At 45.3% G+C, this 14,721-nt stretch overlaps 1 pseudogene; it reads left to right on the plus strand.

Moving 5' to 3' along the window:
- Positions 1-13,468, plus strand: part of LOC135545051 (Fanconi anemia group J protein homolog) — a 59,246-nt pseudogene extending 45,778 nt beyond the window's left edge.
- The last annotated feature ends 1,253 nt before the right edge of the window (positions 13,469-14,721 follow it).

Raw genomic sequence — 14,721 nt, forward strand, 5'->3', positions numbered from 1 at the left:
AAGATTCAGCAATATGGCACATTTCAAATAGTTCATGAACAATCGGGAGTTTGCATAGGAATACTTGGATGATGTCAGCACTATCACCATCTACTGATTTTAATATTTATGCTCCCTGCCTATTGTCTGCCCTGCCTCGCCTCGTCGCCTTTGAACCCAGCTCTACTCAATCAAGATTAAGGAAAATGTGCTCGTAATTAAATGGCAGCATCAGTTGGAGCAGCGAGAGAGAAGGTTCATCCTAAATGGCACCCTATTCCCTTTTAAAGTACACTACTTTAATGGTCAAAAGCACTGCACTATGTATGGAGTAGTGTGCTATTTGGAATGCAATCAGAGTGATGTTTACTCTTAGTGTCTGAGAGATAAAAGCATTAGGGACCATTACCCTGGGCCCTGCTGCAAGCCAAGTGGCTCCTGCTGGAGTGGCACTGACTGGATTGTATTTCGCCCCCCGCTTTTATAAGGGCTTTACAAATTACAACTCGGGGAATATAAACGACAAGCTCTGCACAAAGACTGTTTGTGCTGCTCAAGTGCATGTGTCTCTTCCTGTGTCTCAAATGGCACCCTACTCCCTTTATAGTCCACTACTTTTGACCATGTCCCATAGGGGGGGCCTAAAGAGCTCTGGTCAAAAGTAGTGCACTATATAGGGAATAGGGTGCTATTTGTGACTTGTGTTTTAAGAGCCCTGGCTGGCGTTTTATTATCGGGTTACTCTTCCCTTGTTATCAGGTTACTCGCTGTTCCCTGGCAGGAGTTTTACGTCGGCTGCATAAAGGACAATCTCAACAATCCAAGATGCTGACTACAGTGACCCAGTCCATCAATTAGATCAGTGAGAGACTGAGCTTCCTCTTCCCTTCCTCCTTGAATCGGCCTCTCCTCTGGTCTTCCTCAAGTGCAGTGTGGCAGATCATGGCTGTTTTGTTTCCCACCCTAAAGTATATAACATGAATAATTCACCTATGGTCAGTCAGGATTGGATCGGAAAGCAATTGTTGGGACAACCAGTTTTGTGGAGGAGTTGTGGTGGTGGTTGACGAATAAAGCGGACGGCCCTTGTCAATGTAACGCTGCAGCTTTTCTGAAAATGTTGTGTTTTATTGATGCAAATTTTCCTGTTTCCCGGCCCTCCCGGTTGTTTTGTGGCGCTGAGTGAGACCTGATTAAATACGCCTCTGCTTCATTTCACAATCACAGGCAGGCTGTAGCTAGTCAGTCATCTTGGTGTGCCAGGAACTAGAGGAACTATCCATCCATCCACACGCTCGTAATGTTTAATTTCCCTATCTTTCCCTGTGTTAGAGTAACCGACTAACTGCAAACAATGTTTTAATACCACTACTTCTTTGTCCGATTCTTTGTCTGATGTGAGAAGTTTTTCTGCTGACTACAAGACAGGAAGAACTTCTACTTGACCCTTCAAACACATTTCCAAACCAATGAAGATGCTCTTTGATTGTGAAGCCATGCAAATAATCCGCTACGGTGGAGACATGACTAGATCTCTGCTAGGAGCTGACGAGGAGAGGGCTTTTAGATCAATGTTCCTCCCTGGAGAGACTGTGACTTTTTGCACTAACAGCAACAGCAGCAACAGTGATTTTATTATGGATGGAGGAAGAGTGGGGGGGGGTTTAAATGCATCAACTTTGTGGAGGCAGGGGAGGGGGAAACTGAGCCACAGGAGGGAGAACGGCAGGCTGGGGGGGGCAGAGGAACATCCAGTGCCATCATGATGTGAACTTTGTTTCAGACTTTAATACACACACACACCTGCAGTGTCTGGATGCCAAGTTGTTGGGACAGTGTACTGGACTGTTTAACCCTGAAAGGATTGTGCCCCCTCTAACTTCCAGGAAACCTGGAAACCTGTTTCTCTGTATGTCTTGTGAGAGGAGAGGTTGCTGCTTTTGGCTGGCAGACAAACCTCAGTATTTATGCTGCTATGTGAAAGGTTTTCTCAGGGGGCTCTAATGTGGACCACATTTCTTGGTGTAATATGGCCATAGTTTTTCTCCTGTTTACTGTAGTCTCAACTCCTGCTCTGTTGCTTCATTAGGTCATTAAGACCCTCGTGAAGAATAGCTTCCATCCCATAGTGGTGCCAAGCCTGATTCATGTTAGGACCAAATGATGCCATGTCTACCAGCCAAAGCGTAAACAAATGAAGAAATGTTAAGAAAAAGATTCATTGAAAAAGATATGAACAAATCACACAGTTTATAATTTTTTATTGATGCATCCATGAAGCCCTGCTCTGTTTGCTGGTGTTCTGTTTTCTTAGATGCTTGACAAACTGTGTGACTGCTTGACCAACACAGGGCTGGGGGATTAGCTGGGGGACAGGAAGACGGTGATCACAGAGCCTAGAGGAGGAGAGAACTATGATGCCATCAGAATCAGTGGAGAGTTTGCATGGAACAGAGCTGAGACTGGGGTGTCTCACTCTCTCTTCTTCACTCTCTGTGTCTATCTTTGTCAGTATGTCTGTATCTCTTGTGCAAGGGATTGAGCACCAATTGGTTTGGTGTTGGGTACCCTTTTAAATGTGGAAGGATTCTAGTCATATCTGTTTAGGACAGATGACTGGGTTGATGTTGGGGTTGTTTCTGTCCCCCCCCCCCCAAATGGAGCTCTGATGATGGCTGTGTGTAGAGGGAAGGTGAGTGAAGGACTGGACTTCGCAGATGACAACGCCAGAACAGTGGTCAACGTCGGCATCCCCTTCCCCAACATCAAGGACCTGCAGGTAAGAACCAGAGACAAGTTCTTGGTGGTGAGCCCATCGGGTCTGTTTCACAGCAGAGGACCCAGAGAGAAAGACCCCTGTTTACCGTTGTGTCCAGTCAGTCACATACAGGTGTAAGCGCTTCACAGAATCTGCTGGCTACCAATGTGTTTTCCTACAGACCTCCACACTGAAAAAGTTCTGAACACACATACACACACACATACACACACCTGGACACACACACATACACACATTGGGACACACACACATACACACACTGGGACACACACACACACTGGGACACACACATACACAGGGACACACACACACTGGGACACACACACACACACTGGGACACACACACTGACACACACACTGGGACACACACACTGGGACACACACACACACACTGGGACACATACACACACTGGGACACACACACATACAAAGTGCATCCTCCATCCTCTTCTTTTTCTGGTGCTCTGTAATATAATTTGCCAGCAGCATACCACCCTGCCTACCACTGCTGGCTTGCTTCTGACGCTAAGCAGGGTTGGTCCTGGTCACTCCCTGGATGGGAGACCAGATGCTGCTGGTAGTGGTGTTGGAGGGCCAGTAGGAGGCACTCTTCCCTCTGGTTTAAAAAAATATCCCAATGCCCCAGGGCAGTGATTGGGGACACTGCCCTGTGTAGGGTGCCGTCTTTCGGATGGGACGTTAAACGGGTGTCCTGACTCTCTGAGGTCATTAAAGATCCCATGGCACTTATCGTAAGAGTAGGGGTGTTAACCCCGGTGTCCTGGCTAAATTCCCAATCTGGCCCTCAAACCATCACGGTCACCTAATAATCCCCAGTTTACAATTGGCTCATTCATCCCCCTCCTCTCCCCTGTAACTATTCCCCAGGTCGTTGCTGCAAATGTTCTCAGTCAATTTACCTGGTAAAATAACGGATGAATAAAACATAATCCCAAAGTGATTGTTCTGTCTCTCCTGAGCAGATAGTTTCTACCTTTGTCTTCCTCTCACCCTCCCTCCATCCATCCCTCCTCCCTCCATTCTTCCTTACCTTTTTGTCATGGCCCAGTGTTGCCTAATAAATCTGACTGTGATGCCAGCTTTCTGTGTATACAGTCTGAATTAAAGCACTGCAAACACTTGGAAAGTTTCCTTACAAGCCAGAATGTTGAATAATGTAACGTTTGAACTTGCTCTACCGGTTGTCTGTGCGGTTGGTCCTTCGGGTCGAAAAAATATCCATAGGAATGTATTATTAAACTGACTTTTCAAACACTGGTACTGCCGTGGAGATTTCTATCACCTTGTACACAAAACCACGTAAACCCCTGTAAGACTGGTTAGTATGCATGCATCGCGTGCGGGTACTGTCTTTATTGTGAGCGTGCCGTAGGTGATGATAAGCAAATCGTGATCGCCACACACAGAGGCAGGTGGGTTAATAACACACTTTTCTGTGGATTTTTTGTCTCATATTTACACCCGAATAAGGACGAAATCAGAAGACAATAGGTAGAGTAAGTTCAAATTAAGGTCAGGGTCGCGAGGCCCAGCATCAGTATTTAGCCTTATCGTGTAGCCCGATCGCAGGCTCCCTTTTTGCAGGCTACATTTTGAGTAGCCTTGGAGGGATGGGAGATGAGTAGGCTAGATGTGGCCGAAGGAAAGAGGGCGGGAGAGAGAGAGTGCGAGCAATGGGCTTCTGGGGGATACTCATGCTGAGAAACAGATTCACCCAACAGCACAGCAGATATTTTCTGAAAAGTTCTCTTTCCTCTCATCTATGGTGTAAATGGAAGTCCGCATGTCAGCTCTCTTGCTCTCTCCTTTTTATTTTTTTCTTCTCCTGGTGTGTCAGCTGCCGGTCCTGGCCCCAGAGGAGCCCTGGGGGGGTGGTAAAGTCTGCTAGCTGACCCCCATTACCAGAAGAGGGAACAGGACATGACACTAATGACTGTCAGGTCCAGGTCATTGTGACTGTTTGTCCCCACGGCCCCTCTGACAGCTACGCTAAAACAACCAAGCAGGCGCCGGGCAGGCAGGAAGCCACAGGTACACAGCAACACAACGCTGCCTCGGCTGTGACGGGGATCTTAGAGGGGTCAGATACACACTCACATGCACGCATGTTCATATCACACATGTAGTGCACACTTTCTCTCACAACTACACTTATACTACACTCAAATGGTCTCGCTCACATGCCCACAGCCACAAAAGTACATATATTCTTACTCTCCCAGCTGTTTAACATGTATGCCTTTATGGAATCACATATAGACATTCCCTTCTCAGCACACGTTAACTTGGACTCACTGACCCTGTCCCACATTTCAAACATGCACCCCCTATAGCTTATGTAGAGCCCTCATGTATTGTGGACGCCTACCTTCATGCCTAGACTGCTTTTCCCAGACCCAACTCTCAGCAAAACTTTAAGGTTTTAACCTAAGCACAGAGCAGCACTGCGTTTACTAGCCTGTTACCGTGCCTGAGATCAAAGGTGAACTGTAAACAGTCCTCCACACTGAAAGCTCTGCTAAGCTACTATTACATTTTAAAGTGCATCCCAAACGTTACCTTATTCCCTATTTAGTGCACTACTTTTGACCAGAGCCCTGCACTATATAAGGAATAGGGTGCCATTTGGGACGCACACAATGTTACATTATACACATGTAGAGTTGTTTTTTCCACAACAGGCATGTCTTACAATACACAGTCGTGGGTGAGGGAGAGAAACAATCCTCTGGTTCAACAGGCAATGAAAGGCCACTGATACGGCATCTCTGTTTGCTTAATGAGGAGCACAGCAGACATTTTAAGACACAAACATAGTTTTATAGAGACCTGGTGTCTCTGCTTTGATACTTTATGGAGGAGGAGGACCAGACAGTTTAGGGGGGGGGGTGTAAGAATGTGTGTGTGCTGGTTGTGTTTACGTCTTACAGGGACACACTGAGGACGAGGCTCCCAGCTGTCAGCTCTGCCACATTAGGCAGATGGAGCGCTCCACAATCTCACTGACAGGCACAAGATGGTTAGGACTGCCAGGGGGGCACACGCAAACCGGTCCGCTCAGCTGCAAACCATGCTTGCTGGTCAAATGTATGTTTTTAAGCATGAACAGGTAGCGGTGGGAGGACTGGGCCAAAGCGAACAAGCGACCAGCGATCTCCTGACATTTTAACTAATCTCTTCTATCTGGCAGTTTCTTTCACATTTAGGAGGAGATTCGCTAGAAGCTAGAATTGGCTTTTTCACATATGCATCCTGTCATGTCAGATATGGTTTTCACTTGGGGTGGGACGCTGAAATAGACTCCCATTGGATTTCGATGACATTGGCTGCTCAGGGATACTGGCCATTTCCGTTTGTGGTCTCAGAAGCAGATGCATCAAGCCCTCTGGTGTTTAACAGACAGGAGAAGACATCTCATCTCACCATACAGCCACTAAACCTGCGCCTCGTGAGCCCCCATGACATGAGTGGTATACATCTGGCCAGGAAGAAAATGGAGTGGCTTCTGCAGGTCCATTTTGACGTGGTCTAGTGAGGCGTTTATTTATTTTTTAAATGAATCTAATTCCTGTTCTTTATTTGGCTCAGACCAAATATGGACGGACTCATCCAGACCATGATGACGTCCAGTAATGACACACCTCTCTGCCAGGACAGAAAGCAGAGAGGGGAACAGTGTGTACATGCCCGTGTCGTTAGGGGACATGGTGCTCTGGGCTGTGAACACACGGCACCTGCCTGTCAGTTCCTGTTGTTCGCTGGCATGTCCCATATGTCCCCCCCGTCAGATGCCACATGAACTTTTCACTTGTCAATCCCAAAAGGTTAGCACTGAAAATCCAGGAGAGATTAATTGACGGATGGATGCAAATTGATGGAGATGGATGCTTTCGTGGCCTTTTTGTGGCATGGCTTGTTGCTCGTCTTGTGTTGACTAGACCACCTTTTCTGCCCCCCCACCTCCTGTCGTCTCACCATCTCTTTGCCTTTTGCTCTATCCTCCCATCTTTCACAGCAGATCTGTTTTCCAGATCAACTTCATCACTTGTGTTGTCTAGATCCCCTCCGACCTCCTGTCTCTGCTCTTCTTCATCTCCACTGTATGCCCCCTTTATTCCCCCTTTCACAACAGATCTGTCTGAGGGGGAATTCTGGGCAGGCAATAAACCACTTCAGGCTCTTTTTTTTTTTTTTACAGGGGGTTGGCGTCTCCCCCTGAGATTCCGGTCTACCCCTCACCTTCCCACTCCACAGCCCACATGAATCACATTAGATCTCAATGGATGTGCCCTGCCTGATGCCTGAAAGGTGCTGGATGGCAGGTCCGAGCACAGGTGATGGCCCACAGCTATGGCTAGCCTATCAGCCACTGGAGCACATTTGGTGGTTTTGGGGTGTCTGACAAGTAGCGATTTGTCCTTCTCACTTCATGTCAAAGATAATGCTCTGGGCTACACAAGATTCAGTCAAATGTTATGATTTTGTGTAGATTGCTGAGGATTTTTTTTATTTAATCCATTTTATTTTAAGGCTGTAACGTAACAAAATGTGGATAAACTCAAGGGGTCTGAATACTTTCCGAAGGCACTTTTCCCACATTTTGTTACGTTACAGCCTTATTTTAAAATGGATTAAATTACAAAAAATCCTCAGCAATCTACACACAACACCCCATGATGACCACCATGCTTGACCATTGGGATGTTGTCAGGTTTCCTCCAGACGTGACGCTTGGCATTAAGGCCAAAGAGTTCAGTCTTGGTTTCATGAGACCATAAAATCTTGTTTCTCATGTTCTGAGAGTGCTTTAGGTGCCTTTTAGCAAACTCCAAGCGGGCTGTCGTGTGTCTTTTACTAAGGAGTGCCTTCCGTCTGGCCACTCTACCATGAAGACCTGATTGGTGGAGTGCTGCAGAGATGGTTGTCCTTCTGGAAGTTTCTCCCATCTCCACAGAGGAACTCTGGAGTTCAGTCAGAGTGACCATCGGGTTTTTGGTTACCTCCCTGACCTAGGCCCTTCTCCCCCGATTGCTCAGTTTGGCCGGGCGGCCAGCTCTAGGAAGAGTCTTGGTGGTTACAAACTTCTTCCATTTAAGAATGATGGAGGTCACTGTGTTCTTGGGGACCTTCAATGCTACAGAAATGTTTTGGTACTCTTCCCCAGATCTGTGCCTCGACACAATCCGGTCTCGGAGCTCTACAGACAATTCCTTCAACCCCATGACTTGGTTTTTGCTCTAAATATAGGCAGGTGGACTCCAAGTTGTAGAAACATCAAGGATGATCAATGGAAACCAGATGCACCTGAGCTCAATTGAGTCTCATAGCAAAGGGTCTGAATACTTATGTAAATAAGGTATCTGTTTTTAATAAATTATCCAAAATGTCTAAAAACCTGTTTTTCGATTTGTCATTGTGGTATTGTGTGTAGATTGATGAGTAAAACATTTTAGAAATTAATTTTAGAATAAGGCTGTAATGTAACAAATGGTGTAAAACGTCAAGGGGTCTGAATACTTTCTGAATCCACTGTAAATCTATTCAACAAACTATCGTTCTTAGAATTTCGATTTTACAAAGAGAGTTTGTGTTAAGACATTTTAGGAGGACATGTCGTTTGGCTGTAACTTAACAAAATGTGGGGAAAATCAAGGGGTCTGAATTATTTCCAAAGGCACTGTATATGTGATCATATCCAAATGTAAGCTAGGTTTGAAATGATGTTTTAGTCTAATATTATATCTGTTTGGGTTTCTTGCGGTCAATTTGCAGTCCGCAAATAATTTGGAATTATGTTTCTGCCCCTGACCATCCTCTCCAGAACTTTTTTGGGGCCCGCGGTTGAATCGGATTCCTGACCTAAAGACAATTTCAATGGGGGAACCGGAGTCCTGACATTTTGACCTTGCAAGGGCACGCACCATTTTTGACCAAGGTGCTAAAAGTAGAAAGTACAGTGCAACGGAGGGAGATGAAGTGAAGTGAGCACATTTAATGTTGACAATGTTTGCTAAAGTTAAAACCAGTTTGCTTATTTGTTACATTGTGGTTAAAATTATGAATGTAAATCATACTCCTAATGAATTAATCAGATGTCATTTTTCCAACGCACCAATAACGTTCGAAATTCATCAAAACTGTTAAGCATATTGAGGCTATAATAAAGTTCAGATGAATGATTGGATTATAATGACATAAGGTAAAGAAAACATTTCACCCTCTTGAACTGACCCACATTTTCCTGCATTCTAGAACACTTAGTGGACTAGTATTTATCGTCTGTTTAATTAGAATGTAGGTGAAATCTATTAAATCTATTTTTTAAATGCTGACCTTTTAAAGCTGGGAAAGGTCTGTAAGAAATGTGCCTTACGTTGAGACAGTGAACTACATAACTGGAAAACAAACCGAGCTGAAACAGATGGCCAAAAGTCTGGGGTGTATCGATCGACTAAATATCGATGTAACATACACAATGTTTCGCTGGTCGTAGCGTTTTGCCGGTATTCACACTAGCGATTAGTATTTTGTATCTATGCGCTCTCTTACGAAACTTTTGGTAAGATGTTGAACTACATTTTCTTTAAATCAATTAGTCATCATGTTAGAGAAGAATTGTGCGCATAGCGGGAAATATTTTTATACATTGTTCAATTGAATTTACCACAGGTGGACTGCAATCAAGTTGAAGAAACATCTGAAGGATGATCAGAGGAAACAGGATGCACCTGAGCTCAATTTAGAGTCTCATAGCAAATGGTCTGAACCTGTTTCAGCTTTGTCGTTATGGGGTATTGTGTGTGTGTATATTGATGAGGAAAACATGTCATTTTAGAATAAGGCTGTAACATAATAAAAGTATATTATTTATACATATTCATTTTTACAAGCAGACAGATAACAGCAAACAATACAACAATAACACCCCCACCCTCTGGAAGAAGACAGGAAAAACAAAAACAGTGCCTTGACTGAGTAGAAAATATTCGGCACCATTTTTAAAAATTGAAATTGGACACAAAAGTCATAAATAAGTATGCTACTATGGATCAGGGTGGATTGCAGACTCTGTGACATGTTGCCCATCACATGATCGATAAAACAGAAAGGGTTGCCATATCTTATCGAATGTGATGGATCTGCCAGAGATATGCTAAATCCTTGCCATATGAAACAGCCTAGTGACTTCAGCTAACCAGATTTTAAAACGGGACAAATGTTTTCTATTATTAATCTTTCAATGTCTTTGTAAGCATACCAGTCGGTGTCCCGTTGTCTGTTCTGCTCTGTTTCAGCTTTCATTTGGTCTGTGGTGGCAGTATGGCAGTGTCCTGAACCTGTCCTGTGGCGTGTCTCCATCTAACATTCCTGCTGTGTTTCAGCTTTCATTTGGTCTGTGGTGGCAGTATGGCAGTGTCCTGATAACCTGTCCTGTGGCGTGTCTCCATCTAACATTCCTGCTGTGTTTCAGCTTTCATTTGGTCTGTGGTGGCAGTATGGCAGTGTCCTGATAACCTGTCCTGTGGCGTGTCTCCATCTAACATTCCTGCTGTGTTTTCAGGTGGAGCTGAAGATGAAGTATAATGACCAGCACTGTAAAGCCAGGGGTCTGCTGTCAGGCTCCCGCTGGTATGAGATCCAGGCCTCAACCAAGCCCTGGTCAGGTACGGGTCTCTTTGTGTTCTTGTTTGTTTCTCTGTCCTCGACTCATCCTATCACAGGAGGCTTCTTCTTAGCTCACAAATCAGGCTCATGATCAGTAAGCATAAAAATGTTTGATCATTTTGAAAACCAGGAGGTTACTACCTGAACTTGAACATGTTTTTACTACCACAGGTGTATCAGACACAAGAATGACTGGGGAGCCCTCATTCTGGTGGACGACCAGTTTGGGAACAACCCCAACAAATACATTTCAGGTACTCAAATGAATGATCGCAGGTTGCAGCCACTCGAGCTTGAATTACTCAAACAAACCCTCTGTCTCCGTTGCCTGACACAATGTGTAGTTTCTTATCTTGGGCACTTGGTGGTGATGCTTGTCCACAAGATAGAGGTGTGTTGTGGTTTTAACCTAGAGGATTGATAAATTAAGTGTTATTAGAAAAGTAGGAATAATTTTGTTTTTATATTTTGTTTTCCACTAACAAGATTGGTCTCTGTTTACACCAGGTCTGTACAAGTGGGTGCATAACCTTCTCAGGCACCACAACGCCTTCATCTGTGCTATGCAGTTGCTGATGACCTTCTCCAGGTGCCAACAGGGGGCAGGAGAGACCCATGGAGCAGGGAGCCAGATGTTCAACAGCACCACCATCCTGTTCAGCCAGTCAATCTCTAGTGACTGTGGAAGATCTGTCCCACTGTCGGCCTAGTCCCAGCTCAGACAGCCTTCTCTGGGCCACGATGCACCACACTGCCATAATACCACCTCTCAAGGTCCCAGAGCCCCACACCCAGCTACAGGGGGTCAGGTCCTGGGTTCCCCCTATGGTCTCTGTCCCACCTGCGCTGTGGCCTCTGACCACCATCAGCCATGGAAACACAGAGGAGATGTATAGAGATGTATTACATTAGATAAATAAGTCATGTCAGGGAAGTTGGTAGATTATCAGAGGTTTGATTGGTGCATAAAAACATATGAAAGCTTCATCCAGAGCTCTTTACGTCAACTCCTTGTATAAGTGGTTCCTAATGAGTCCATTGCATCAGTCAGTCTTCCACAAAGATCTCCCACTACCTCGACTACATGACCTCACTGCAGACCAACATCTGGTGTGTTCCTCTATCTTGTTATTCATGATGGGATGGTATTATATGAACAGTCCTGTCCCAGTAAAGTGGATGGGAACAATGTGTGAGGCTTTTTGGATCTACTTCTCTGATAAATGAATGTAATGGAACAAGGATGTTAGGGGTGTAGAGGAGCAGTGCCGATGCTGTTTCCTGCTGCAAGAGTTTCATTTGACCAATGTTCAGGATTCTTAGCTTCGGTTTTAGTCAAATCATTTTACATTTCTTCCTCTTTAGGAATGTTAAGACATGTTGATGTACAATAAAGTTGTGTATATATGTTTTAGGTCCGTTTTGCTTCTGATCCTACCCTCCGCTGTTTGTTACAGCAGAACCTCTTATAGGTGTCAAGCTAAGTGAGCGTAAATGCAGTGAGATATCAGACTTCATATGTTACCTTGGACCTCACTGAGGATGGATCCATAGAAGAACATGGGGTCTGAACCTAACGGAATGATAGTACTATGAGGTCACTGGGTTTATAAATTAAGTGGATACACTCCGTTCTAGAGCTCTAGTCTATTGTCTGTCTCGTTACTTGGGTCGTTGTAAGGCTGAGCTGTTTGGTCAATTGCGTTTTGAGGGGTGGGGGTGTCAGGAGCTGGATCAGGTGGGGGGAGTTTGTATGTGCACCAATCTGTCTCATTACTACGAGACCTTATACATGGCTGAGTGATGCTAGGTTGGTCTGAGGCAAGCAGCTTGATGAGCAGATGTTAGACTGTTGCTTTAAATAAATCACATTGACCATTGTTTGTGTTATATTGAGCGTGAGACGGTGGTGGTGATTTCTTCTCCACTGCACTGTTCTGGATAAGAGTCAGAAAGACATCCTTTGCCCACACCCCTAAACCACTAAACATGTGCAGTGTACTGTACACTAACCTAGCTGTTACGGGCCCAGCATATAGGATCCTTGAGGCCAATGTTGGCATCGTCAATGTACTTTCCCCGTTATTTTCTCGCCTTTACTGTCAACACCTGATGACTGCTCCAATCAGCTCATCTGAATGTCTAAATGTATTATAAGTCTTCATACAACTGTGTTGTCTTTCCTTTCTATGGTTTCCCATAACGTGTGTATTCTCTGTGGGCACGTGACCAGAAGCAGACACAGCAACACCCCTCCGCTCATCTGAAGAGTGATCCAAAGGCCCCTCCCCCACTGTCTCCACCACCCACGGCCCCTGCACCACCTCCACCCCTGTGAGCTCCACCCACATCAAGACCCCCCATCTTCCGGGACCCAGGCCGGCGTTGTGGTCCTCTGGTCGTCCCGCCTCGGCCTGACTCTATGGAGGGGGAGAAGGAGAACCAGGAGAATGTAAGTCTGGATCCCCTGCCCAGGAAGGAAGGCCCGTAAGTGGAATGGATGGACCGGCAGCTACCCCTCCCAGCCAGGACCAGAGCCCAGACAATCCCACCCTGCTAGAGGAAGACCAGAGCATCTTCAGACCTGAGATGTTTGATGATGAAGAGGATGTGGACCAAGCCTCTCCCCAGGACATTACATTGGACGATGACAGGGGAGGGAACTGTGCTTGCGGCCAGCCTTGCTCTATCTACTGGAACAGCCCAGGCTGTGTCTGAGGACCTGTTTGGCCCAGAGCAGGGGCACAGGAACGGTCATTACCAGTGATACCCAGAGGGGCGGCGCTCTTGCTCCCTCAGCTAGTAGAGACTGTCAGTGTGAGATGGGAACAGGACAGGCAGCGAGAGTGGTGACAAGGCCCAACAGCAAGAGACCCAGAGAAAGGAGGACCAGGGGCAGGGAGAAGAATAGGAGGTGAACCAGACCCAGGCGCAGGGTCAGACCCAGGGGGGACCCAGGGCCAGAACAGGCAGATAGGCAGCAGGACACGCAGGCTGTCCAGGTCCAGACAGAAAGCATCCTAAACTAACCAGCTAATTCTCTGTTGTCCCTCAGGTTATATCCATAGATGACTAGACACCAGTTTATAACTGTAGATGACTAGGCACAAGGGCCTGTATTCAGAGGCTCAGTAGGAGTGCTGATCTAGAATCAGTGCTTCTTTTTAAATCATTATTAAAATGATATGGACAGGGGAGACATGATCCTAGATCAGCATTCGAACTGAAACTCTTTATAAACACTGGCCCAGGTTCCAGGTTATAACTATAGACAATTAGACAGACACCAAGACGCTCAGTAAAGCCAGTTCTCAGATCATCATGTCTCATTATCTAGCGTGACGGCATGGCTGGGTCGTCTCGTCTGACCGACATTATCTGTTTAAACAGTCTGGAGCTAACGAACGTTGCACAAACTGCGATGTTAACGTGCAGTCTTATATTTTTGTCTTATATTTACACATCATTAAAATGCAAGAAGAAATGCGTCTTTATTTTCCTGTAAACGCGATGGAAGCATTGTCCCGTTATGTGTTTTAATGAGATGGGCTATTTGGAGTGAGGAGAGGAGTGGGGGGTGAGGCAGCATGTCTGACTTCACACAGATAGAACTCTTCCGTCTTTACCCCAAAATTACTGTACAATCCTATGATAAAGTAATTGTCTGATGTAAACTAGAGGGGGGAGGTGTGGTGTGGGATGTGTATCGTGTGTTTAATGACTTGGGGAAACACGCAAAGGCCTTTCCAGCAACACAAGAAACCTCAGAAACCCCATCATCCATTTTGAGAACAGCTCCAGGGTGACTATATATCAGTAAATATATATATATAATTGTGATATGGAAAATTGATTCATAAAATCATGTTTGCTGGTTTTGGTTTGTGTTGTCAAGTTGATGTGGAAGAGTGCAGATGGGTAGATTGAACTGTCAATAAAGCACCTTGTATTGGCAAGGTGTACAGTGCTTTGTTTCCCCCTCATCTATCTACACACAATACCCAATAAGGACAAAGCAAAAACTGTTTTTTAGAAATGTTTGCAAAACTATTACAAAATGGAAATATCACATTTACATAAGTATTCAGACCATTTACTCAGTACTTTGTTGAAGCACCTTTGGCAGCAGTGGTGGGCCGTCAGGGCCAGCAAGGCCTTCTCTGCTGGCCTAAACATCATCAGAATATTTTTTTTAAATATATTTTCCCACAAATATGTATTAAATTATTCCCCAGAGTAAGAGTTACACTCTTCATTTCATAGCGTTCCTCTTGGTT

The sequence above is a fragment of the Oncorhynchus masou genome, chromosome 9, assembly GCF_036934945.1.
Source record: "Oncorhynchus masou masou isolate Uvic2021 chromosome 9, UVic_Omas_1.1, whole genome shotgun sequence".
Classification (NCBI taxonomy): Eukaryota; Metazoa; Chordata; class Actinopteri; order Salmoniformes; family Salmonidae; genus Oncorhynchus; species Oncorhynchus masou.